This window comes from Lepidothrix coronata, unplaced genomic scaffold (assembly GCF_001604755.1).
Source record: "Lepidothrix coronata isolate B3197 unplaced genomic scaffold, Lepidothrix_coronata-1.0 Scaffold48, whole genome shotgun sequence".
Taxonomy (NCBI): Eukaryota; Metazoa; Chordata; class Aves; order Passeriformes; family Pipridae; genus Lepidothrix; species Lepidothrix coronata.
The window spans coordinates 2121892-2148962 of NW_016690228.1; positions in this window are offsets into that span (position 1 = coordinate 2121892).

A 27071-nucleotide genomic window follows, 5' to 3' on the forward strand; every position below is an offset into this window, starting at 1 on the left:
ACCCTTAACTCGGGCTTTCCACCCTTATGCTCCTCTCTGGAGAGCCTGGTTTCAATCCCTTCCCCCTTCAAACCTAGTTTAAAGCCTTCCTGATCAGCCCTGCCAACTTACGGGCTAGAGTCCTCTTACCCTTCCTAGATAGATGAAGCCCATCTGATTTGAGGAGACTAGGTACCGTGAAATTTGCCCCATGGTCAAAAAAACCAAAATTCTGCCAATGGCACCACTCCTTTAGCCACCTATTGATAAAACGGGTTTTCCTAGTCCTCTCCTCATTTATCCCTGCTACTGCAGGAACTGAGGCAAACACCACCTGTGCTCCTGTCCCATTAACTAATCAACCCAGCACCTTGAAATCCTTTTTAATCGCCCTGGTACTTCTTCCATTAATGTCATTGCTGCCAGCCTGGACTACCAACAGTGGATAATAATCTAAGACCTGAATTAGCTCAGGAAATCTCCTACTAATATCCCTCACCTGGGATGAAATCCAAAAGACAAACATCAAAGATGCTTTTCCTTTCCTAAAAAGAGGAAACATTATGGGGAAAACATTCTGCTCTCTTCTAAGCTCCTGAACTGCCAGGAACAACATACAATAAACTCTGAGACTTTTAATAAACCAGAGCATTAATAATAGGCAGGGATGAAGCAAATTGCCTTCAAATTAGAATGCTGGAATGCTCCCAATAGATGCATGGTGAAGACTTGCTGAAATACATATGACATAGACATACACTCCTGCTCAGCAAACAGTATCAAAGTAATTAAAGATGCACTTCATGTTCTCTGCTGCCTTCCTCATAAAATGAATCACTTTAAAGGTCTTTATTTGCAAGTCCCGTGGCTGACTTGATAGCTTTATCCTGTCCTTTTCCCTTCCACCAAAAGCTACACCAAGCTTGAAAGTTTAGCTTTGGCAGAGAGGTGCCAGCTAGGGCTTGGTGGCTGTTGAAGAGCCTCTTCTGAACAATGAAAGTCTCTGCTAGGAAACTATGTCACATATTGTCGGGTGGATATTGAACTGCTCATTGAACAGAAAGTCTTCAGACTTCCTGAAATTAGAAGAAAAAGAAAAGACTTGAGCTAGTTACAAGTAGGGTAGAGTTCTTTTTTTTTCCATGGCAAGAATGCATCACTAGAAGGTGAATTTTTCACCTTCATGCTTTTTCTTTCCTACTACATTTCAAAAGTCAGCATTTTCCCTTGATCTATAGATTCATAATTGAAAACTGGGGGGAGGATGAACTTTTCCCATGTGCATTTCTGAATGCTTATAGTCTTCTACAAGTACTCTTTTAATGCAAGAAGGATGCTAAGAAGAGTGACAACCTGTCATCTGTGCTCAAAGCAACAGTGGAAACAATAGTTATAATACTTTATGCATGCTCTATATCTGCAAAACACTGCAAAATAATCCATCATTATTACTTTTATTGCCTCAACGGTAGTAAGAAATAAGTTGCATTGTTATTATTTTACCAAGTGCAGGGGGTTTACTCCTAGATTTCACTGGCTACTACATAATTTAAATTAGACACAATTTAGCTATTACATAAAGTACAGAAGGTACCGAGAACAATGTACTTTTTTGTGAAGAAAATATCTGTCTTCTACTTGCAGATACATTATCCACTTGTCCCTTGTGTAAACTGTATGAGGCAAAGACAAGCACAAACACAGAAATTATGGACTAGGACACATTTAGATGAATTACTGTTTGGAAACCTTCTTCCATCTTAGATTCAGATGCTTTAGAAGTGAATACAATAGTTGTAAGATTCCAAAGGGAAGCAAGAATGATGGAAGTTGAATTCATTTTAGCTTCATTATACAACCTTCAGAAAGCTTCTGAAGAAAAACAAATCAATCAGCAAGCTGGAAGAGTAGGGGAATTATTATTTTTTTAAAAGTATAGAAAAGAGAATGAAGGTAAAATTGAAAGTAAAAGGCATTCCAAATATATTTTGAAGGATATATTTTAAAGTTGCCTTAGAAGATTTTTCAAAGATGAGGTAGAGAGAGAAAGTTGAAACACTGCAAACAGAAATATAGGCATTTACAACCATTCAAAGAAACAGATGCTGAGTAAGTGTCTGCAATAGGTTATTGGAAATGACTAATATTTCAACTGAGATTGGGGAAAATACAAAAAATAATTTACAGAATGCTTTCTCTGTTTTCCCTAATGCCCAAATCATAATATCTCAGAAGGCAGTATCAGTATCTGTTGTCCTGTTAATAAAACAGCTTAAACACCAAAATTGAGAAAATTTAGCAAGCAAAATTATTCTACTTTGTGAGTCAGAAGTAGACATTTCAAAGCATCAGTATGCAAAACAAAATGAAACTTTGCAGTGTTTACTAGCACCTGTTTGTTTCCTCTAAGTCTGGTAAATTCCTGCTAATGACTACAATTTCACTCCTTCTACTCAGCAACTCGCTCCAGCAGGGTTCAAATACCACCCATCAACTTTGCAGCCTGTCAGGACAAATTCATTTGTCACCTGCCCAGTAATTTTCCTGTGGACTAGGGGTTAGCAGGAGTGAGAAACTCCTGTCAATTCCCATGGAGTTGTTCCTTCTTTCCTCTGTCTGCTATTGATAACTTCTTTATTTTCTTAACCATTTTGCAGATACTTTATTCACAATATTCTTGTAGTGTGAAAAATGTCAGAGTTCTGTTTCTAGCATGATACAAAACATTTCAGAATTTCAGAAATAATTTGTCCTGAAAAAATACTGATCCTACCTGAGAGATCCTTATAAGGTCTCTAGGACCTGGTGACACTCCTGATACTATTTCACAGAGGTTCACAAGTGTGGATTTACAGCAGGAGAAGAGTTAAAAGGGACTCATACTCTACATCATACCGTGAAAGTACAGAATATGACCTGTCCACCCCTAGTACAGAACAGTAGGATCCAGTACTATGGCCTTTTCCCACACTCAGATGAATGCTGCTGTCGTGGTTTAACCCCAGCCATCAACCAAGCCCCATGCAGCCACTCACGCCCCCACCAGCGGGACAGGGGAGAGAATCAGAAGGGTAAAAGCCAGACAGGAGAGCAGGGCCCCATCATGCAAAACGGTTACCTAGGGAGACAAAACGCCACCACTCCAAACATCCTCCCCTTCTTCCTTCTTTCCCCCAGCTTTATATACTAAGCATGATGTCATATGGAACCTCCCTTTAGTCAGTTTGAATCACCTGTCCTGGCTGTGTCTCCTCCCAAGCTCCCACGCACCCCCAACTTCCTTGCCAGCGTGGCGGTACTAAGAGCAGAATAGGCCTTGGCTCTGTGCAAGCCCTGCTCAGCAGTAGCAGAAACACCTTTGTATTAGCAACACTGTGTTCAGGACAAATCCAAAACACACCTCCATACTAGCCACTGCAAAGAAAATTAACTCCACCCCAGCCAAAACCAGCACAAGTGCTTACACTCCAAGCTGTCTAGAAGCTGCACAGCTCTTTTAGCACAGGCACAGAGAGACCAGCAGGACCTACTAAGAGACTGTGCCTTTCAGACTGGGCTTAGTAGCACACTAATATAGCAGTATGGCTTGTGGGCATGTTGGCTAAGCAACCTGTGCAGGCAAGGGACCATGCAAACATAATGTAGCCTAGAAGCATTGCAGGCTCATCATGTTTAGTGTTGTATTTCGGCCTGTTGCTAAAAGCTCGGAATTAGGTCACTGGCACTGAAAAACTATCAGCTGGTAGTACCAGCCTTGAAGAAGTCAGATTGATGAGCCATTTCCTACGAAGTTGTGAGTTTAGTTTGAGAGCTTGCGATTTTCAAAAGCTATAATGAACCTCTGGTTTCCAGCCTTTCCTGCCAGACTTTGTGATTAAGCATGTTATATGATTGGAACCCTCCTCCCAGGACCTTTTTGCTGTTGCTTCTTAACATCTCAGACCCAGGACATGGCAACAGAGTGGGCTGTAAGAGATGACATGTACTTAATTTTGCTGCGTTGAAAATACAGAGGATTTGTGAGGATCTGCCATGTTGTTCTATCTTTTATACCAGCCCCAGGGGTTCATCAGTTCACTAGATTTTATTTGACTTTGGCTACAAAGGTTAAGATTCCACCATCCAACTTTGTGACAGTTAGACCCTCTCTAGTGAGAGTCAGCTTTGAATGTGTTCCAGCACTGCTGACCAGGAGGATAGCCCAGGGAGACTGGCCTCCTGCATTAGCCCTCATTAAGGTACATTAGGTTCAGCAGAATGGATCTGGGCTTCTGTGTTTACAAATGCCTTTAAAAAGAGAAGAGGGTCTTCCCAGCTCTCCCAAAATGACAGGCTTCACATGAAACCTAATCCTAAAGTAATTCCCTATGTTCCCCGTCAAAACATACATATTGGACACGTCCTTATATCACTTCCCTAACATCAAGGGTAGATATTGCCAATACGTCTACTTCACTAAAAATTCACATCAGTACTTTCTGATTAGAGATATGTTTCTGCACATACTGAAGAGTTTTCTTGCATGGGATCTTCTGCTTTAAAAAATGTCTTTGACCTTAGTGGAAGCGCAAGTAAGAACTTCACGACTATCTCACAGAGACTGCTGCAAAGATTAAGTGGTTTCCTATGAAAGCACAGGATTTTCCATTCAACAGAAGCTGCATTATAGCAAACTTCTGTGTCCTAGGCAATTCTGCACTAAAAAAGATTTGTCCAAAATCAAAGTATCAGGAGTACAGACAGTACAGATGATTTTAAGTTACTCCTCAGAAAAACATTTTCATTGGTGATTTTGACACTGTCTCAACCAGGATTTACTGGAGTTCAGTTACAGATGGATTCTCTACCTATTCCAGAAATAGGAAATAGTATATAACTTATGTTGTTCAATGGAAACCCATAAAAATCCACATTAAAGGAAGAGGTAATCTTTTTTTCAGCACACCTGCAGGCCTTACTTTGTTTTGCTGTACTCTCTGAACTCACAGTGTTCAATATTTCTGTAATATGTATTCACACAGCAGCTTGTCCATCAAATTGATTAACAATACAGAAGAGTGTATATAACTAAGTGATAATTTTCTATACTTAAAAAATACCCTGTCAAAGTCCCACTATTGGCAAAGGGAGTATTTCTACTTTAACTACTGAACATTAAACTGATCTTTTAGTTTATTGGTCTGGAGAGAGACCTATGGCCAGTGTGAAAAAGTGCAGGTTACTTTATTTTAAGACATCATCACGCATAAAATTTACACAAAGTTTTCCTTTAGGAATGACCCATTGCCAACCAAGCCAACATTCAGCCTCTCAACCTACTCCTGTATAGGAGAAAAGGACAAAAAATTCTCACCAACAGATCATTGGATTGCAACCTTAATACAGAAACCACCCTGTGATGACAAGGATCAAAGGGAATACCCACTAATTTATCTTATTAATCTAAATCTCCTCCTACCCTAAAATGAAATACAGTATAAGTTTAAGCAGGACAAGTTCATATTTTCTGCTCATAAATCCAGGTCACATGCTAAGAGATTTTATGGCTATTCACAGTCAACCTCAAAGAAAAGGAGCTCACTTCCTTTTACTTTTACCTTGCAGACTGTGTTACTAAGACAACTCAGATTTATAAGCTTGCAATTCATCAGCCTCAAAACTGATTTCCTCTGCTGCTTGACAACAATGTTCACAAGACATCTCTGAGCCATCGTGTAAGAATTATAGCCCAGGGTACTGAACTTTGGCTGGATCTCAAGTTCTGGCATCATTTAGGGTAAGAGTTAGTCCTACTCCTAGGCAACAGAGAAGACCACTGCATGAGGCTTCATGCAAGGAAGAACTGCAGTTTCAGGTAAGCTGTTGTCATTAAACACTAGCCTCAAGCTTTGAGAACTTGAAAACCAACTGTCTGTCACTATTACCTCTGAATTATTACTTTCTATCCTGCTCATTATGTATCTGGGGTATCCCTACATATCGCCAAAGGAATTGAAATTTATTCTGAATTTTCAAAAGGTAGAAGGTGATGCAATTCAGCACAGGATGTAAGAGTGTATCAGATAAAGAATAGATTTCTCCAGCTAGCAACAGACAATACCAGTTTGCTGATGGCCCTTTTTTTCAATTTCTGATTGTCTTTAGCTGAGGATATCCACAAGGGTTACTTTCTGTGATAAAAAGTTGCTTCCTTTAATACAGCCCAATTGTAATCACTTAATTTAGAAACAAAGCAAGAAAACTGTGCCAGTTAAAATAGGGATTTTGTATAGTCAAAACAATTGCTCTCTTAGAGACTGTGCCAGTTTTGAGACAGGCAGTGCACACTGATGACTTTGTGCATCCATACAGCAGGTGTATTGCAACATTGTGCACCAAGGTCTTCACCTGCAGGCACCTTCTGCTGCTCAGTCCTTCAGTCCAGGTGTGACAAGAAGGCAGTTAACATATCTTTGAAAATCTTCTCAAGAAAGAATCCCCATGAGGTAATGCTAATCAATAAAATAATTCAAAAACAGGGTTATGCAAGGCTCTGTAAGTTGATTTACTCGACACCTTCCTCTGATCCTGCATAGATATAAGTAGTCACCAGGAAAACCTCTCTAATAGGCACTGGTCTGAACCATCTGTAATACTGTCTGAAGACAATGATCCAATAAATTCCCAAAGTGATCTCTTTCAGTTCACATTGGAATTTCTTTTTTGCTAGGTAAGCTGGTTAAATCCTATCCTACCACCCAGTTAAAGAGAAGAATGATCACCACTCTAATAGCAATCATTTTAAACACTGGAAAAGATTGTAATTTCTGCTCACTGTTCTTCTTTTCTAGAAAAAGGACATTTACTACAGGCTTTTCTTATACAATCCAAAGTTTTTATCATTCTTGTTCTTATTTTCTGTATGTCTCCTATATATTCTCATTCTACTTCACAGATGAGTACCAGTATTCCATCTGAGGTCTCACTAGCACAGTGAAGAGACATACATTTATTTTCATGTGCTTTGCACATTACACTTTTGATAATATATTCCCAGAAAGGACCCAGCTTGTACTCCACTCCAACTCTCAAATGCTTTTTTCACAGTACAGCTGCACTGGAAGATATTTCTCATTTGATAAATGCCTTTTACTTTTTTCTTTCTTAACCACAGTTCGTTGTTCTTGCCTTGGTTGGACTCCATCTTGTTGATTTTGGATCACTTCTCCAAAAGATCTAGATTATTTTAAACTAAAATCTGGCCCAACAAAGTACTTTCAATTCTTAACAATTTTGTTTAATTTAAAAAGATTATAAGCATTTGTCAAATTCCAGTCTCCGACTCATTCATGTCTATACTGAGTAAAACAGATAGACCTCTGCAAGACTCAGCTTAAAATGCTAATTTAAGATGGAATAATTCTCAACAGTTTCTAGAGCAATTTTTTATGCAATTATTCACCCAACTCATCATTATTTCAACTGGATCATAGTTCTCTAACTTGCTCATGCAAGACGGTGCCAGAAGCTGTACTCAGGCCAAAATATATCACACCTTTTAATTCCCCTTAGTCAGCCAAATAGATGGTTTAACAGGACTTGTTCTTAACTAATTCATATCATCTGGCATATATCACCAAATTATTTTCTGTATGGGCCCTTAAACTGTTTTATTTAGATATGGTGCTTAGGGACATGGCTTAGTGGTGGGCTTGGCAGCGCCAGGTTAATGGAGGAAAAGACCTCTAAGATCTTAGAGGTCTTTCGCAACTTAAATGATTTAATGATTCACTAGATCCTCCTTTTTCTCCTTCTAGGTGACCTGTGCAATGTCTTCTCCTGCCCTCTGGACCTACTTTTGCCAGGATGTCTGGGATGTGCTTGCAAGTGGATCAAAGATTGTTGCAATTCCTCCTCAAGTATCCATAGGAAGTTTCCTTTAGGACCAACTAGCCAAAATGCCTCCAATTTACTTGAATATAAATATTCTTTATCGTGACCTGTTCTTTTTCTGATTAATCCTAAAGCTTATATCCTTATGTTATAACTCATTGTATTAAGTATTCAATCACAGTTAACCTTTTGGATGAAACTGGAGCAAAAAAAAAAGGAACTGAGGGCATTAGCCTGCTCTGTGTCACCTTCTGTGTTTGTCTTTTTCCTTCTGCATTCATACAGTCTTTTCTTGATGCCTTTCACAAACCTCGGGTTTTGTGCAACAGCCTTTCTGTTCTCCCTTCTGTGTTCTTTACCCAAGGCAAACAACTAAGCATGAATAGCAATCAACATTTGGGCAAGGAAATGGACATATTTGAGAACTTCATCTCAAATGGACATTTGTGTAAGTACTGCTTTCCTTCAATACCTATTGTTTTCCAGTAAATTTGCCTGATTTCCACACCCATACAAAGGGTATGATGCTTTCAGCAGTAATCTGGATACAGCCTGCTGCTGCTGAACCTGTGTTAGCTGTCAAAGCACAGTTAAAGAAGAAAAAAATGCCCAAAATGCAGCTTTCCATGTAAATTCATGTGAGCACAAATGAAGATGCATAGGCTCATTTTTTTTTAAAAAATAACCTTTATCATAGGCTAACAGAAATTATAGCAATAAAGCCATTCCTTCTGGTCAACTAGAATACACATCTAAAATAGCAAAGGAAAACATTACTGGCATAAGGTATATTGATAGAATTAGCATTTTCAGGCCAAGTCTATTATCTTGCAGTTCATCCTGTCAGTTTTAAAAAATTGTAAAGTCTTGTCTTCTTTAAATCATACATTATGCAGTGGTTATGTAAGATTTAAGCACCTAAAGTTTCGCTGATCAACAAGTCTCGGGGACTAGTATCAGTCAAACATTTTTCTACAGAATATTTTTTGCAGTGATAAAACTGCTTTGACAAAATAAAACCTTTCTGTAGGCACATATCACTTGCAGGGAAATTTCATTTGGTAAAAAAAGGGAAAAAGAAAGAAATCATAGAATCATAGAATGTTAAGAGGTTAAATGGACCTTAAGGATTATCTAGTTCCAACTGGCTGTGCCATGGGCAGGGACACCTCCCACTTGACCAGGTTGCTCAAGGCCTTATCCAATCTGGCCTTGAATACTGTCAGGGCTGGGACATCCACAACCTCCCTGGGCAACCTGTTCCAGTATCACACCACCCTCACAGTAAAAAAATTCTTCTTAATACCTAATCTGAATTTCCCCTCTTTCAGTTTGCACCCATTGCTTCTTGTCCTATCACAAGTTCCTGATGCAGAGTGCCCCTCTGGCTTCCCTGCAGACCCCCTTCAGAAGGCTGCTAACTCAGTCCCCTCAGGACATTCTGCCAACCTAGTTCTTTCAATCCTTTTCAAACCATCAGGTCTGAATTTTCATCTTGAAATTTTATTTGGGTTTGCAATATCAAGGTATTAAAAGCAAAAGTTATTCAAAACATTTTAATGTTACCACTAAACTGAAACAGGCAGATTTCCAAATATTTCTTAACTATTTTTGTGGGAAGCGTCAAAAACTGACAGTTTTAGTTAAAAACAAATTTTAGCATTTTGAAAACTCCTGTAAAAAGGACAATCTGATTCTCTCCTACTCTTCAGTGGGACTGCTTCAAACAGTATTTCAGTAGAAATACATTAAAAAGTCATTAATTAACTCCAAAGTTCAACGTCCTCAGCTGAATAGTAGCTTCTCATTTCTGACACACCTGTTGTGTCACTTTTGTCAGTGACAACAAAAACTGGCTTTGGGACTTGGCCCTTGACGGATCTTTGTTTTCAGTTGGGAATTTCAGGAAACAAAATCAGTTTTTCTTCATTTGTGTTGAGTCAGATTCTATCTTCACACACCTAGGAAAATTAATTGCTAAAGATATTTTAATTCTTACATTAAAATTATTTAATTATTTTAATTTTACGTGACTATTAATATTATCCTAATTATCCTTTTGTAGCTGTTTACTTTGGCTGAACGCCAGGTGTCCACCGAGGCTGCACAGATTTTCCACCCCACCCCCCCACAAAGGGGAGACAAAAGAAAAGAAAAACGTGAAAACTTGGTAGCTTACCAAGGAAAAAAGTTTATATTTACACTGAGAAAAAAAGAAGAGACTAATAACACTACAAACACACAGGAAAATGAAACTAACAGTAAAAAATCCTACCTCCCCCATGGAACGGGATCTCGGACAGACATAGCTGCCTATAGGGCCATCCCGGAAGAAGAAGGGCCGAGCTAATTCTCCCTTCCCTCTTATAGCTGGACTGACGTAACATGGTATGGAATATCCTGTTCCTCCTGGGAAAAAGAAATGTTATTTAACTACACAAACCCACTACATCCTTGTCCTTTGAACTAGATTCCATCTTCAAACATCTTTTGCTTTCTCCAAAGAGGACAGGACTTTCAGCCATCAATGAAGAGAAGAGCTCTGCAAAAAAATTACGCAGGTATAAGTGCATAAATAGAAAATGGTTCTCTAGATTTCATTTAACAGCAATGTATTTATTTGATCATTTCAGCTTCTTAAGTAGTTTACAAAACAAACAATGGAGAGGTTATTCCCCGGCCCACCTCATGGCCAAGTTTCTTTAGATTCTTGCTTGCACATCTCTCTTTTTGCTTTTGCTGCTAGGACCAGCATGAAGTCAAAGACATGGACTAATTCTCTCTCACATATGTCAAAATGGCCTTGACTAGTCTCTCAGATGCTTTTCACCCTTGTGGAGCTTGGTCATCCGCAATCATCCTTCAAGATGCCAACTGCAAACTGTAAGAAACAAGACACTACCTCATGTGACCTTTTGCCTTATTCTTGGGCCCTTCTCTATCTTTCCAGAATTTTTACTTGCATTCTTGCATGACTTTTACTTTCAAGATTTTTTTTTCTTCTGTTCATAATATGCTTAAGCAACTATGGTACATATACCTTGTTATATCCAAAATATTTCTCTCCCGTTGGTTCTGCTGCACACAGTCTATGGATGCCTTGTAAATTAAGCCAGGATGGATCTGGCATTAAGAATATTTTTATCAAAGCATTTCCCCCACTATTTTTAGGGGTTCAGCTATGTCTTTTCAGGTCCATATTCTTAATATGGGGTTTTCCAGCAGCAACTGGTCTTACTGGGAGCTGAACAAGATGTATATGAATATATGAACACACACATATTCTTGTTCCCCTACATTGCATGCAGAGCTGGACCCTTAGACACTCAAATGACAACTTGCACCTGCAATTATCTGTCTTTCACATGCAGTAGGAAGACATACATAACTCATGAGGCTTGAACAGCAACACAAAGTACGTATAGGTACTTCATTTGCCCTATATTTGTTTGAGAAATTTTTTCAGATTTATTCACCAACTTATTTACCATTGCTTTGCAGTTTAAGCTAAATTTTCCTTAGGTATACTATTAAATATTTCCAAAACATACCTTATTCTTGTTTCTTTAAATAATTCTATTTGAAAGAAAGAACACTGACTTTCTTTTTAACAGAAAACCTGAAATATATAAAAATGAAAATGAAAATCTGACTAACAGCTATTTTTAAAGGGCAAAGACTAAAGCACAACTTTTATTTCCTGTTTCAAGTGGGTGGAATTAATTTTTCATCTGAAATGTTTTCCATTCAGACACTAGCAAAATATATTTAATGCTATTGTAATTATAAGTTGGTTAATTTCCATACTGCTGCTATTGACACTCATTTATGCAACCTGCATAAGAAAAATAATAAATGCAGTTTTAAATAAGCTGTTACAGTTTAAGTCTGAATAAAAAATCAGAGAGGTAATGAATATACTGAACTGTTAAAGATAAAATATGCAATTACTGCAAATAATATTTTATCAAGAAAATATTTCAGAATATTTATTCGAGATTCTAATGACTGCTTAAACAACCTTTACCAAGCACTGGGTTTTTTTCATTTCTACTCCAATGCAATTATATTGCTGACTGCCAGATATCAGCTAATCACCAGCACTGGGTGCAGAAGTTCAGACTTCCCCAATCAAGTGGCTTGCCCAACATGCTCTCAACAGCAGGGGCTCCACCAAGGCAAAGAGTAAGGTGGAAGCATGACTTCTCAGACTAGATGATCTCGGTCTTCCTGGACTAGATGATCTCTCAAGATCCTTTCCAATCCAAACCATTCTATGATTCTTGAAGAAAGCACACAAGTTTTCCAGTATAAAGGCAAAGCCTTTCAAAACTGACTTTGTTAACAACACAAACTACTGCAATTGAGTGATGAGTCTTTGTCCCCTTCCCTTGTTTTGTTAACAAGCTTCTTATACAATCTTGCAAGCATTATCCATTTTTTATGTAACTGACTTGGAGATGCTTCAAACATTGTAAATTCTAGAAACCTTGAACTGTAGGAAAGTGTGAACAACCATACATTTTTTCACACTGGCTCTCTCTTGACTTTAGACACTACTGATTAAAATCAAAGTCATTGAAGGCCTTCAGTGTTTATTTGCTTGTGTGACTGCCTCTATTCACCAGTAACATGTTAATCTCCTTCCACCACTTCTCTCCTAAAACAAAGCAGAATTACAAGACACTTCAGAAATGGAGAAGCCTTTCTTCCCTCTGTCTCTGCAAGTGTTGTCCTTTGTCAAATCAATTATCAATTCTGTTCCCCTCTTGAGTTTCTCAAGACTTTTTACAGGCTTCTTGGCAGAATAGGCAGATACAGACATTTTCTTACATTATAAAACAGGGAAACATTGCTTGAAAATGGTAGCAAATTCCCCTAGTAGCTTATTGTATGGCACTGTAGCATCACAATGGAATGTGGGGAAGTTTTTAGGGGGTTAGAAGATGGCTGGTTAGTAGCATACCAAGATCTACACTGACAAATATATCTAAAAAGTATCTTAAGAACTGGCAATGAAAATATACCCTAATAAGTATACTTCTCACTTTACAACCCACTTTACCATTCATTTAAGTTTATACCACTGTGAATGTTCAAGGAGGTGAGAAATCACATATGCATTTCGAGTATACACCCCTGGGCCTCTGGCTGCTGATAGATGCAAGTCTTCTATAGGTTTTTTTGCCATTTGTCTTGGGTTCTCAAGGGCATCTAAGGAAGCACTACATACTCATGTCTGGGCACTTGTTTGAGGCACTTGTCTCATATGTAGATATTTTACAATGTGCAGCACCACTTCACGATTTGGTTATTTGGTTATTTGTGCATTAAGTACATGTTTACAACTGCTGACTTCAATGTACCAGTGCCTTTCTAAAAGATTTCAACATGTCTCAAAATTTCTGGCTGAACTGAGATTCATGAGAACCACGTTATCCAAAAGTATTGGCAATAGGTTTGTTGAACTGTTTCAACAATAACTGGCTGTTAAAAACCCCATAGACAAGTCAGGAATGCAGCAATAAGCTAACAGTTCACTTTTGCAAGTCCATGCACACACTTCTTTCCTCTCCTGTTGGGATGTCTAGAGCCTCATGTAGTGGAACTTGCAGCCCACGGAAGTCACTTGCAGGCTAGAATTAAATAACCAGCTAATCCCACAGGCAATGGCCTAGCAGCAGCTGCCTGCCCAGCACATGCAAACTTCCAAGCTCTTGCCTGGGGACACAGGCAGATGTGACAGCCTGCCCCCAGCTACAGTGCTGTGACCGCCTGAGTGAGCTACATCAGGACCGAGACTGAGTCTTTCTCCAGGATCTGCCATCTGATTCTGGGATAACGGAGGACATTCACCCTCATTGGATTTGCCTGTGTGGAACAGGGCACTGAAAAATGCCATCATTAGGTACATTTTCTACTCAAAAAAAATCTCTTCAGTTCCATTTATGCTCTTGTTTTTCTTTTGAAGTTCATTTCCATTTACTAAATACCTTAACACTATTTTGCAATGCTGAGTGCTTCAAACCTTCAGCTTTGAGTTTACATGCTAATTTAGCACATCAAAGCACATGTTTTCAGCAACTGCAAAGTTGTAGAATTTCTTTTACAAATGTTGCTCAGCTGTCTGAGTGCTGACCATGTCCCTTATTGCTTTGTTTTATTGTCATGGTGCTGGCAGCAACACCCCATCAAATATTGGCCGTTCCATCATCAGTCAATGCAGCTATAGAGCAAAAATTAATTCCGTTCTGGGAAGACATCATTCAGCCAGGCAGTATGGTCTGGGATTTTTTTCTTATAGATAATCGAGAGTCTGATGTAACGCGCTGCATCTATCTCACCTCCCAATAAATTGAAAATAGGGATGTCTTCTTGTTCTGTGATTTTTGTGTACTACATCTGTACTACAAATGCACTGCAGAGATGCAATAATTTGTAACGCGAGGGCTTTAAACTACAATAGATATTTTTTTGAGGGAAGAAGCAATGCTGGGAGCAGGATTTGTTTCACCTATCTAGAGTTTCACAGACATGCAGAGAAAGGCACTTGGTCAGAAACCCACAGACATCAAGAGAAAAGTGGTGACTACCAGCATGCTCCATACCAGCTGGTTAAGACTAAATATTAGGTAACATTTCAAGGCACACAGGGAGAGCTTGAAAGCCCTGCTCATGGGCCAGGGGGTTATGAGAACAGCTTCTGGGAAATGCTAGAGTGGTCTTGCAGAGGAGTAGCAGTCTAAGTAAGGGCTGAATGTCAAAATCACTGGGGCACATACTGGGAGAAGCCAAGAGAAGGGAAGTATAAAAGGAAGCTTGAGGTATTATCAGGTGGGAGGAGACATAAGGCTTATTTAAACAGACACCAAGTGAAATAGTGTAGACAGAGAAAAAGTGGTGTACTTGCAGAAGTGAAGAGCAAAGGTTATGGCTCACCCAAGCCAACATGCACACTGCATGTTCATTTTCTGGTCCAAATGTCAACTTGCTCTAAATGGTCTAAACCAGCACCTCAGGGTTAGAAAGGCCCTGTTGAGACAGCCAAAAAAAGACAGGGGAAAAAATCTTATGTTTTCTCTATTGGTTCCTTCTCCTTATCAAATCCACCATCACCATAAAAAGTCATAACCTACATTTTAGAGTACATAATCTACATTTTAGAGTACATAATCTACAAATCAGGGCCTCTGAGTCTAGTACTGTGTCACCTGGACAGCCTGCATAGCTTGATCAGATAGTCTGAAACTTGAACCATGAGAGACTTCATACAGCTTCCCACAGCTACAACTTCATTTTGCACAGGGCTGACTGAATAACACAACATCTGGCCCTGTACATGCAGAGGTCCGTAAGTTTTCAAGCCCTGAGAAGGCAAACCAAGAGTTTAGATAGTCTCCTACCTCTTATACTGTGTTAAAAACCTGTCTGTTTCTTCCGTACAGGGGTTTATATACCTGCAGGCATTATTTATAACACTGGGTTATATTACCTACTCATTCTGACAAATGCAAAATAAATAACACATTTCTCCAAAAAAGGTTTTTGCTATTTTTGGAAGTGAAAGTATAGGGAAGATTCAGAAACTAAAAAAATACAGTGTACCCTTAAGGATAAAAATTAACTAACTAGAATAGAAGTGCAAAACCACAGCTTTAAAATAAATGGATAAGGGAAAAAATACCTTGCAGAAAAAGACCTGTGAAAGTCTTTAGAGAATGTTAAATTAAATTCCCTATGATCTAACGTATAAATTCAGAAGGTCTAACTATACTAAGAGAGTTGGTCCCTTCTTTTTTTTAGTTATACTGATATACTTGTAAAATTCTCAAGCACTGTGAAAGCTGATTGGAGATGACCGTTTGATTAATTAACAATACAAATGCTCTGTGGTGAGATAATGAAAGGAACTTGAAATATGTAATTTTGACTTCACTGTTAATAAAATCTTTTCACTAGATCTTGGCCAATATAAGGAATCACAGACTCCAATTAAGCAAGAGATTTGGATGTGTATGCCTAACCTGGAGACATGAATAGCCCTATTAGCTTCAAAGAAGCAATTTGATTGAAGAAAGTTATTAATTGGCCTAAAGTTAGGTATATGATTATGTACCTTATTGGATGAGGGCCACGGCAGATCTGATGTGTCTCAGGGTAATACTATATGCAGTAATAGTCTTAAGCATGGGCTAGCTCCAGACCAACTTACTTCAGCATATTTTTGAGGCTCACAGACCTGAAACTACCACCTCTATTTCAGCACATGAAAATGAGCTGTCCCTTCAAGATTCAGGGAGCCCCAAGAAACTTCAGACTCAGATTCTGCATTTCTTGTGCCATCTTACACATTATTTGAACTTCTAAACCTGTTCTACCACAAAGAATGTGACAGTGGTAGTCAATGCTTGTAGGTACAATTGATAGACATTGGATTACAATGGGAAGAGGGCTTGTACAAACACATACCTCCCCTCCAGGCTTAGCTCGGTTTAGAGGCAGCATCCACTCTAGGGTTTGAAATGCCTCTTATCAGGATGGGGACAAAAGCGATCAAATTCTGCCTCTGAAAATCCTTCTATAGTAAAGACCTAGACCTAGGCCAGTGTGGAGAGGAAAACAAACAAACAAAACCCAAAACCAAAACCAAAACCAAACAAACAAACAAACAAAACAATTAAAAAAACACCACCTCACAGATCCATTGGTATCTGTGGAAACAAGCCAATTTGTTGCCCTTCATGGTCTGACCTCCACTCTCTAAGAACACAGTGAAGCAGGACTAGGCAAACAAATAACACACATGCTTTTCCACAAGCAGCTTCTCCTCTTGGACTCCTATCTGAGAATGAGGCTTTCATCCTTAACAAATTGCTTTGTTTTTCTGGAAATACGCTTGCTTGTATGACAGAAATACTTGTAAATGCTGTAACTACATCTAATTACCTTTTAAAAAAGGGTCATTTAGTTCCATTTTATGTTCTAGTTAATGGCATAAGTCTTCAAATGTCACTTTCCTAGTAGAAAACTTTAGAAGCTATTTTGCAGTGCTAATTAGCCCTAGAAAGCCTTACCCTTGATCCAGTGCAATGACATACCATACAGGGCAACTCTTCTGTCAGTATAGAAATTCAGATTGGGTTTTGAAACATTCTGGCATTTGCAGATTATTGCAAAGTCATTTGCATGGCTCACTGAGGCTTCAGGAAATGAGACAAAGCTATTTGTTGTCAAGTAGCTATAAGGTCTATCAGGAGGAAAGGATAGGAGAAGAGCAATGATACAAAACAGTTGGAAATCAAACCCAAAATCTGACATTTAACCCCAGCAGTTCAAAGAGAATGGAACATCTTCAGTGTCAAAAAATAACAACGTTCCTATCACTCAGGATTTTTAAGAGAAGGAAGAAGTAACCATCTGTTGCTAATACTAAAGATAATCCTAGCTATGCCGTGTTTCAACAAGTAAATAAACCAAACGCCATTCCTCTTCATAACTGAGTGGTAAAAACCCCTTTCAACAACAGTGTGTTAAACAGGCTCCCATCAAAATAAAATAAATGTTTCATAGCATAAACAAAGCACAGATAATAACAGGACATCACATTTCTGAAATGATTATCAGTAAATCTATAGCATGACAAGAAACACGGTCTGCAGATCTGCCTCCCCAGCACACATTTTAATCCACACAATGCACAAGAAGGTAGTCTCTGGGACATTGGATCTGGAATTTTTAAATAGTCATGTATCTTTCTTGTTCATTTTATTTTTGGTCCTTTCAAGATGTGGGATGCAGACATGAGGCAAGCACAATTATGATTTAGTGCAAGGAGGGATACTTAGAAAGTGGGGAGAAAGAGAGAGGCAACAGAAGTTTCCAATGTGGAAAAGAGTAGTGAAACCTGGAGAAAGAGAAGCAAAGGGCAGAAATCTGAGTGGTATTTGAGAGAAAATATTTTTCTGATTGCATGTGGAAAGACGTTGCAAATAATCATAAGGAGGGAGATTTTCAAATGTACATTGATATCTTGCATTGGCTGTTATGTCAGTGATGCAGGGAGAGAAGAGGGAGGAGATTCACTAACTAGGAGAAGAGCATACCTACATTCTAGGTGGACATAGAACCAGCTCATTGCTTCAAGTGAGTTTGTTAACACTGTGGACGGCTGTGCTAATGAAAGTCTTGGCTGACAGTAGGAAAAGCAGTGATGCTCTAAGCCTCTAGGACAGAGGAAGGTGGTAATTACTAGAGCTAATGAGTCCTGGCTCTGATTTCAGTGGTATGTCATTTTGCTGGCGTATACCCCAAAAATGAGATACAAACCGGGGAGAAAAACATGAAGCAAGAAGAACAGATGCAGGAAAATAGCTGTTGTATATGAAAACTAATAAATGTAAGACTACAATACCATTTACATAATTAACAGCAGCACAGTCATAAACTAAGATAAATCCAGTAATCTAAACATGTAACTTTGCAAGTGCGTCATGTAAGCAGGAGTTTAAGAGAAGTGAACAGTAAAGACAGTTTCCTAATGGAACTAACTGTGTAATTCACTTGAAGAGCTAATCAGTTCACATGCGATTATCTTCTCTGCTGGATCTAAAGCATCAATTTGTCTCGAATTCATCTTTCAAAGGGAAATACAGCTTATTCCTGCAAACTGAGGTGGAAAAATGATAATTTGGTTAATCAGTCAGGCAGAAAAGGTCTTTACATGGGTATGAAAACCCCAGCAAGCAGAGGTCCAGAGCAGAGCAGGTACATGCAAGATTTATTCACTTACTACTCTGTCCAGGGATTGCTGCAACATGCTATCCCATTCTGCTTGCTTACATTAATACTTTCTCAACTATTTGGAATATAATCTGGCTTTAAGTCAGAATTGACTCTTTGTATGCATCTTGGACCAGGTTGGATGGGGCTTTGAGCAACATGGTCTAGTGGAAGGTGTCCCTGCCCATGGCAGGGGAGTTAAAACTAGTTGAGCTTTAAGGACCCTTCCAACCCAAATCATTCCATTAGTGGGACAGAATCTTGTTCTAAGAGTAGTGCCTTTCAAAGACAGCTCTGCAGGGCTGGCATAAAGAGTCCAATGAGGATATATACTTTTTTAAATGCAGGGAAGGCTGTTCAAATGCTACTTACTGATACCCTTTGGACGTTTGGCAAAATGTGGTGTGTTTTCTAGGCACTGAGGGGGAGCTACACACAGAGCACTTGACACCAGCAAAACCATGAAAGCTTCTTGCAGCCATCAGTGAACCATTTTACTGATATAAAGCAAAGGATGAAATAGTTTTACAAAAACAACCACCTTATGCTGAAAACAGGCAGCCTGGGTTCAAACAGCAACATAGTCTCTGGGAGCAGGGTGCTTGTGACAGCTAATGTCCTTACATGGTTTTTCGGAGTCCCCATGAGCCCTATGCTGCAATCACTAGGATGTGAGCTGGCTAGCTTAACACTGCAAAAAGTTACCTGAAGCAGACACAGTCACAGATTTTGTTCATGAAGCTCAGAGAGAAAGGCCAATTCTGAGGCAAAACATTAAGCTTTTCCCTAGTGTAGCCAGGTTTATTCTTACTCTGGAGTATGTGCTCAAATGTGGAGCTATTCTGAAACTCCCTTCCAAAAGACATGTGCAGGCAAGCATGCAAAATAATTTCTTTTTTTATCAACCAGGTTCTTAGGAGTAAGAAATTACCCACAATAACATAAATCTGAGACAGAGGTAGTCAGACAACAGAAGAAGAGAGGCTCTGTGATATACAGTAGGCTTTTGTCCACTGCCCTTAGTAGAATACATACTTCAGCTTTGTAATTTCCCTTCTCAAGCTGTTCATGGTTTGCTTCTGTTTTATTGTAGCTCTATCAAGGGATATTTAAAAGTCCCTGCCAGGAGGAGAGACCTCTGTGAAACACACTGAGGTACAAGCATTAGGGAAAGTTTGGATGACAGAGAAATAGTTACAAGACATCTCATATATGAATAGAGGAGAGGGATCAAAAAAAATTTGTATTCTTGATGTTTTAATAAAGCCTCCAGCAAAACTCAGACAGAGATTCCAAGGTCTTAAGTCATAGCTTACTAACTTAATCACAACAGTGTCTTCTCTTTCACTGACTAATACATCTTTTGATGGCAGATCCTGGGGCTTTATCCTCAGATCTCTTTCCAAAATTACTGCTGGAGCTGAAAGATCATGTCTAAAGAGTAACAAGGAAACCTAGACAGTTAATCAAATATTCAAAGCACCTACTGATAGCTAAAGTTACATGTTTTTCTGTTTAAATCTCCCATTTTAAGATATTTTCAGGTTTAGGTTAAATATTTCTAACCTAATATAACTAAAACAGCACTAAGTGACCAGGTGAAAATCATCAGCTGAAGTTACGTGCTTCAGAGCAGGCTGCCCTCATTCTTCTTAGCATGAAAAAAAGAAGGATGCACTAATCTAAAGAAGGCCAATGGCATCCTGGCCTGTATCAGCAATAGTGTGGCCAGCACAACCAGGGCAGTGATCATCCCCTTGTGCTTGGCACTGATCAGGCCACAGCTTGAATCCTGTGCTCAGTTTTGGGCCCCTCACTACAAGAAGGACATTGAGATGATGGAGCATGACCAGAGCAGGGCCACGGAGCTGGTGAAGGGTCTGGAGCCCAGGTCTTATGAGAAGCAGCTGAGGAAACTGGGGTTGTTCAGCCTGGAGAAAAGGAGGCTCAAGGGGGACCTTGTCATTCTCCGCTTTGTAGTCCATTCACAGGCACAGACTCTCCTGTTAAACTAATATTATTCCCTCATCTTTGTCTTCCCTGTCTCTCCACATTTCTCCCTACTCTAAATCTCCAGACAGTGCAATGCCCAGCATGCTTTGGCACAGCTGTTATATGGCAAAGAGAGAGGCGTTTGTTATGTGTGCAGGCAGCACTGTGAGAAATGTGACACAGCTCATCCCCCTCCTTTCAGACATCATCTGTCATTCAGTGGGAAAAAGCTTCAGCAGTAGCTGGGAGGCAGAGAATAGAGCACTTATGGTCTGTACATGTTAGCAACAACATGCACCTGATGGGTCCTGCATTCTCATTCTCAACTGGGGAAGTTCCCCACTTCCATGGATCTTTAAAACAATGGACCGTCAGCTTTTTAAATCTTTTGTGCATACTGTTTCTTTCCAAATGTGCCTGAGTTCTTTTCACCCCTCGCTCAAAACCTCTAATGAAAAGTGCTGTGGTGTGAGAAACCCCCAATATGACATTAAAAAAGGGAAAGTTCATCAGACCCTCTCCCCTCCCTGCCTCAGCTATGCCCTTGACTGTAAATGCTGGCAGAGGAACCCAGGATTTCAAAAGCAAAAAGTTTCAAATGCAATTCTGCTGCTTTTTTTTATCCTGGGACACTGCCAAAATATCATATGGGAAGCAAGCCAGTAAATTGCTTTCCTCCTGTAGGTACAAGGAAGAGGGGAGAGCAAATTGACAGCACCTATCACCATTTGTGTCACCAAATAACCTCTACATAAGGTGCAGCCTTCACACCTGCTCCTAACCTGACATCAGAATTTGCAGCCTTCACACCTGCTCCTAACCTGACATCAGAATTGATTCTGATTAGGAGATTCACAATTATTTTAAGATGCAAAAACCAGTTCAGTCCATTGATACAGGGTAAGTAATACGTAATTAATGACTTCAGGGTGTGCTGCTTTTGACTGGGGTACAGTTAATTTTCTTCACAGTAGCTGATGTGGGGTGTGGTTTGGATTTGCAACCAAAGGAATGTTGATAACACAAAGATATTTTCATTACTGCACAGTGTCAAGGCCTTTTCTGCCTCTTACCCCACCCCACCGGCGAGTTGAGTGAGGGTGCACAGGGTGTTGTGAGAGGATACAGTTGTGATAGCTGACCCCAAATGACCAAAGAGATATCCTATAACATATGGCATCATGATCAACATATAAAGCTAAGGGAAGAAGGAGAAAGGGAGAGAATGTTTGGAGTGATGTCATCTTGTTTTCCCAAGCCACTGTTATGCATGATTGAGCCCAGCTTTCCTGGGGACCACTGAACACCTGCCTGCCAATGGGAAGTGGTAAATTAATTCTGTTTTGCTTTGCTTGCACTTGCGGATTTTGCTTTACCTGTTAAACTGTCTTTACCTCATGCCATAAGTTTTCTCACTTTTACTCCTCTGATTCTGCCCCCAGTCCTCTGGAGGAGGTGTGACTGAGGAGCAGCATGGTGCTTAGCTGCCAGCTGGGGTGAAACCATAACACAGGATAACCAAAACCTTTCCCTCATTCTTCACAAAGTCATCTCTGGCACCACCCACAGACTCTGCACTTCCCCAGTGCTAAGAGGTGAAGGTTGTCCAAAGCCAGGGAGCTCTCACTGTACCCTTGGAGGGGCCACAGGGCTGTGAAAGGTCTTAAAGTACCACACATACGTTCTGTTTTCTCAGACCCAAGTTATCGTCTCCTATAAGGATGTAGACATTTGGGAAAAAAACCCTTTTGTGGTCTGGAAACTTTTCCCACACACGTATTTACATGCTTATAAAAAAATACAACTGCTCACATCATTAATATAAACTTTGGGAGAAAGCATAAAATACTGAGTATTCAGTTGTGTTAAAACTTCCTCCCTGAGGAAGCTTGTAGACTATTCTCTGTGGTTTCAATATGGCATATACTATGCCATGGCATTTCTGTTTTTCCCTTTCAAGTCCCCAGGGAATAATCTACAGTCTTAGTACATCAGAAAAGTTTGGGATATGGCAAAACAGATGGGATGGGATTAGGATTGTTTATGAAATGAAATGCTCAAAGATGAACTCTTGGCAGGGCAGTGCAATTTATACTATTTATTGGGTAAGCAAACTTGGAATAAAATGCTGTTTGTGTCCCAGTCCATAGAGTGGTCTTTCACAGAAATGTCAGCAAACATTTTCATGCCAGGTTTTTAGCAACTGCTTTGAACTACACCATAGAGCAAGGGACATTTTAGCTGTTACCCTGAGTAAAGTTATGCTTTGTACCTGCATACTTTTGCCTAAGCCATTTCACTTGTGAGTTGATGACATGAGATAATAGAAAGCATGTATTTATATGCACATATTAATCCTGCAAGGTCTGTGCTTGATGTCTTCTGAATGTGAATGCCACCGAGATTTGCAAAATAGACAAACTCTTTAAATAAAAGTGTGAAGGTCAGGAAAGGTCACAGAAGCAGCACAACTTCATCTGCTTCTTTAACACTGAGACAGAAATGGATGAGGTGGTTAAAACTTATTTTCAGTTACTGCTTAATATTATACAGTAGGACAAACAACGAGGAAGAATCTCTGTGCCAATAAAAAAGTGTCACTTCAGGGAAGGCAAGATCCTTCTGAAATTTCCAACACTGCGTATTGCTGAGTCATCTTCTCTGCTGTCCTGTCCTTCTCATTTGCCCCTTATGAGCTCCTAATACATTTGCAGAACCCATTGTTTTCATCCAGTCAGAGGCTCTGCCATGTCCGCCTTGGCATTCGTATTTGTTTCTCACGTCTGATGATTTTAGCAATCCTATCACTTGCCTTTTCCTCCTGCTTGCAACTGCCTCACTGCAGTCTATGGTGGCATGAGGCTAGACTAAACACCAGTCCAGTGTACTTAAATAGAGAGGCAGACTTCCTTCCTTGCTCTGTGTCCAGCAGCTATCTGTCTGTATTACTTTAGGGTTTATGCTCTAGATTTTAGTCCCTTCTGTGATATCTAGATAACAATACTTTAAATTTATTCTCAATGGCATTTGAGTCAAAACCACTTCATGTCAAGTACAGTTGCCATTAGCTGCCTATGCTATGCAACAGCCTCAAACTATTTCAGTGAACAGGTGGAAATAAATGACAGTATCTGATCAATATAGCAGGCTGAACTTGAAGCACCCATTCTTTATTTAAGCTTCTTTGTTGAGAGTCAGTGTTTTATTAATCTTAATCCTGAGAACTGTAGTAAGTTGAAAGAAAGTAATTACTAACATTCACCACACTTAGCCAGGAAAGTACTTCCCTGTTGGGAGTTCTACAGGAATACAGACACAATCTAAGGAACAAGGAGTCACCAGCAAAAGGCATTTTTCTTTAAAAAAAGTAAAGTATCAGGAATGAAAACCAGCATCAGGCTGCAAATAACCTGAACGTGGTGAGACACATGGGAACACGCCCCATGCTCAGAGGCTGTGTACAGCCACAATGCTTGTTCCAGCCCTACACAGCTCCCCATCTGGGAAATGTCGTTCTTGGGATCAGACCCTGAAGGTTAAAACAGAAAAAAATGGCAGGCGCTCAGGTGTGTAACTTCTATCCAGGTGCTATGTCAGTTCAAGTTTCTCTGGAAAGGTGTGAAACTACCACACCAGAGGTGGGCAAACCTAGAAGTAAGTATTTGTGCAGCTTATGTTTGAAAGTAAGAAGTCTTTTTATCACTCTCCTCTTTCTTCTCAACTGTGCAAAAGCAGAATAAGGTCCTCGTCTAGACATTTCAGCCCATGGAAACACAGCCCACTCTGTTGTGGCTCAGTCTTGAACACAGCGTCTCTCATAACAATGAGTGGAGGGATTGCTGTGTGTGGCTACAAAACATAATAATTCCACTAAATATCAATTTGCAGAGGAGATGTTCCACACTGTGATTTGTTTCTCCAGAATATTAATCTGTTGTGGTGCAGCAGAAATGCTTCCAAAATAACCAGTTACTTATCGTAGTCATTTCCACAGGCAGCTAAGATATAGGGTTAGGAAAAAGCTGAAACCTGGATGACCAGTGGCATCACTGCCATAAACAAATAAGATTAGGTCATCTATGAAATAATATAACACCATAAACAGAGGACCACTGCTGTTACAGCCCCCCACCTCTGGCACTGTCTGTTTGGGATAGTTAGATTTTTTTTCCTGGTGTTTCTGGGCACTGGTGCCAGGTATTTATTTTCCCATCAGAGCACTGACTGAGCCAATGCTCCAGCACTGTTTATGAGTGTACAGGGGTAGAATTTAAACCAAATACCTTAAACACTGATGGAAGTGCCTTCAGTTATGTTTGTCTCATGCCTTCATAAGTGATCTTTTCTATTTTAATAACACTGATTTTCCAGACAAGCTGGAAGTCAGGCAGAGGAAAGAAGGGGCTGTCTTTGCACACCTATAAGCACAAGGAAGCATTGGTGCCCATTCCTTTTCATAGCATAACCTGTGGTATTCCTGCTAAACTCTGACTGGTGACAATCTGAACAGAAAAGATACTGAATGATTTGTATTCCAAAAGGATCTTGAAAGCTTGAAAGATGTTACACATCCTTTTTGTATGGATGTGTAACAATCCCTCAGCTGTTATCCTAGTGCTCATTTCTCTGATAGTACTGAAAGCCACAGCTTGATGATCAAAAAATTCCTGTGAGCACTGAGCAATTAGGGATGGAACAGGTTCTCTCCTATGTGAAGTCTGTCAGATGACTTCACCCCATGCATGAATGCAGGACTTCTGAACTGCTGGAGCCTTCAGCAACACAGAGCTCGAAGCCTACATGGCTGAAGCCTGCTACACTTTTCATTCGTTCTATCCTGTAATCATGAAATATAACAATTTGTTATTGACACAATATTAAGAATAAATTCAAATATCTCTGATAGAAAATATAAAGTCAGATGGCTTGTTTCCTACAATACAAGGCAGCAAGGCAAAAAGGAATCGATCCCTCTGCAATTGCCATGAAAACTGAGAAATCCTTTCCTGGTTGGAAGTCCTAAGCAAGGATGTGTGTGCTTTGAGTGCCAGAGACCCATAGAAAGCCTTTTCTAGAAATCCTTTTTTTTTTTTTTTTGGATTGCTAGTGGAAATACATTCCCATGCCTAGATACCTGGGACTGGGAACCAGCTAATTTCACAGAATTCAGTCCTAGCACCACAGCTGTCTTTGCAACACAAACAAAACTCAGAAGCAGGGAACAAGATCATCAAGATTCAGACAACTTTACCTTTATTTGTTTTGTTTCACTGTGGAATTCATGTTTATGCATTTGAATGCAACTAGAATATTGTCTTTGGAAAAAGGTCTTATTCAGTGTCCTACTGCTCCCAACAAAGGCTGATAAATAAACCTGAGGGCTATGTTGAAGCAGACTCACAATGCTATACCCACAAGGAGCTTAGTGCTGCAGTACAGTGCCATACAGCTCTGCTTGTGGGATGCCGAATTCCTACCTTGCCTGTCTGCATGCAGCTTGCGGGGCTAGGAAAATACCTCCTCCATGGGATGCTGAAGACACAATTTTCCTTCTCTCCCTATTCTAGCTCTCCACATGCTCCCACTCACATTTCTCACATTGCACTTACCACCTCTTCTCCATCTCACTGCTGCTGCCTTTTCTCAGGTCGTTTCTAGTTTGCTGCCTGGTCACACCTGTAGGAAGAAATACTTAGGCTCTTCATTAGCACTTCTAGAAGCCAGATCTATGTATTACCATGGGTGTGAAGTACCTCACAGTTAGGATAGTGCATCTGTGATCCTGGAAAAAGGATGAGAGCAGCAACAAAGACAATTGCCATGCCTGCAACTTCATCCATATGTCTACAGACTTCTGGATTGCAGAAACCCAGCCCTGGAGTTGATCAGTATTCCCTTCACTCATTGCCTAATCCCACAAGCTTCAAAGAGTAACAAACCTCTTTCTCACTTCCACTGTACTAATAATTCTGCTTCTCCATATGCTGAATGCTTCACACCCATTCTGGGATCCAGGAACTAAGAAATGTGACATATATATAAAATATCACACAAAAAAAGTTGGAATGCCACAGAAGCCAGAGCACAAGAGTGCCCTTCTTTGACTGCCGTGGGAGCCAGGAAGGAAATGTGAAGCCACATTAAACTTCCCAAAGTCCCACATGCCACAAAGTGAGCCAATTTCTCTATGGGGCAGCAAAGCTAAATTCAATTGCAAATTACAAGACTTCCTGGAGGAGAACGTAATGACACTTTACAGTATCCAGTGAATAAAACTGCTTGAAACACCCAACCTGATGCTCGTAGAGCAACCTGTCAGCGATGCTTTGTCCAGTTCATCATCATCATCATCATCATCATGGCCATAAAGTTCACCATAAAGCAGGATCTTAGGGAGGCGGTGGTCCTTCATCCTGGAGACGTGTCCTGCCCAACACATCTGTGTTCTC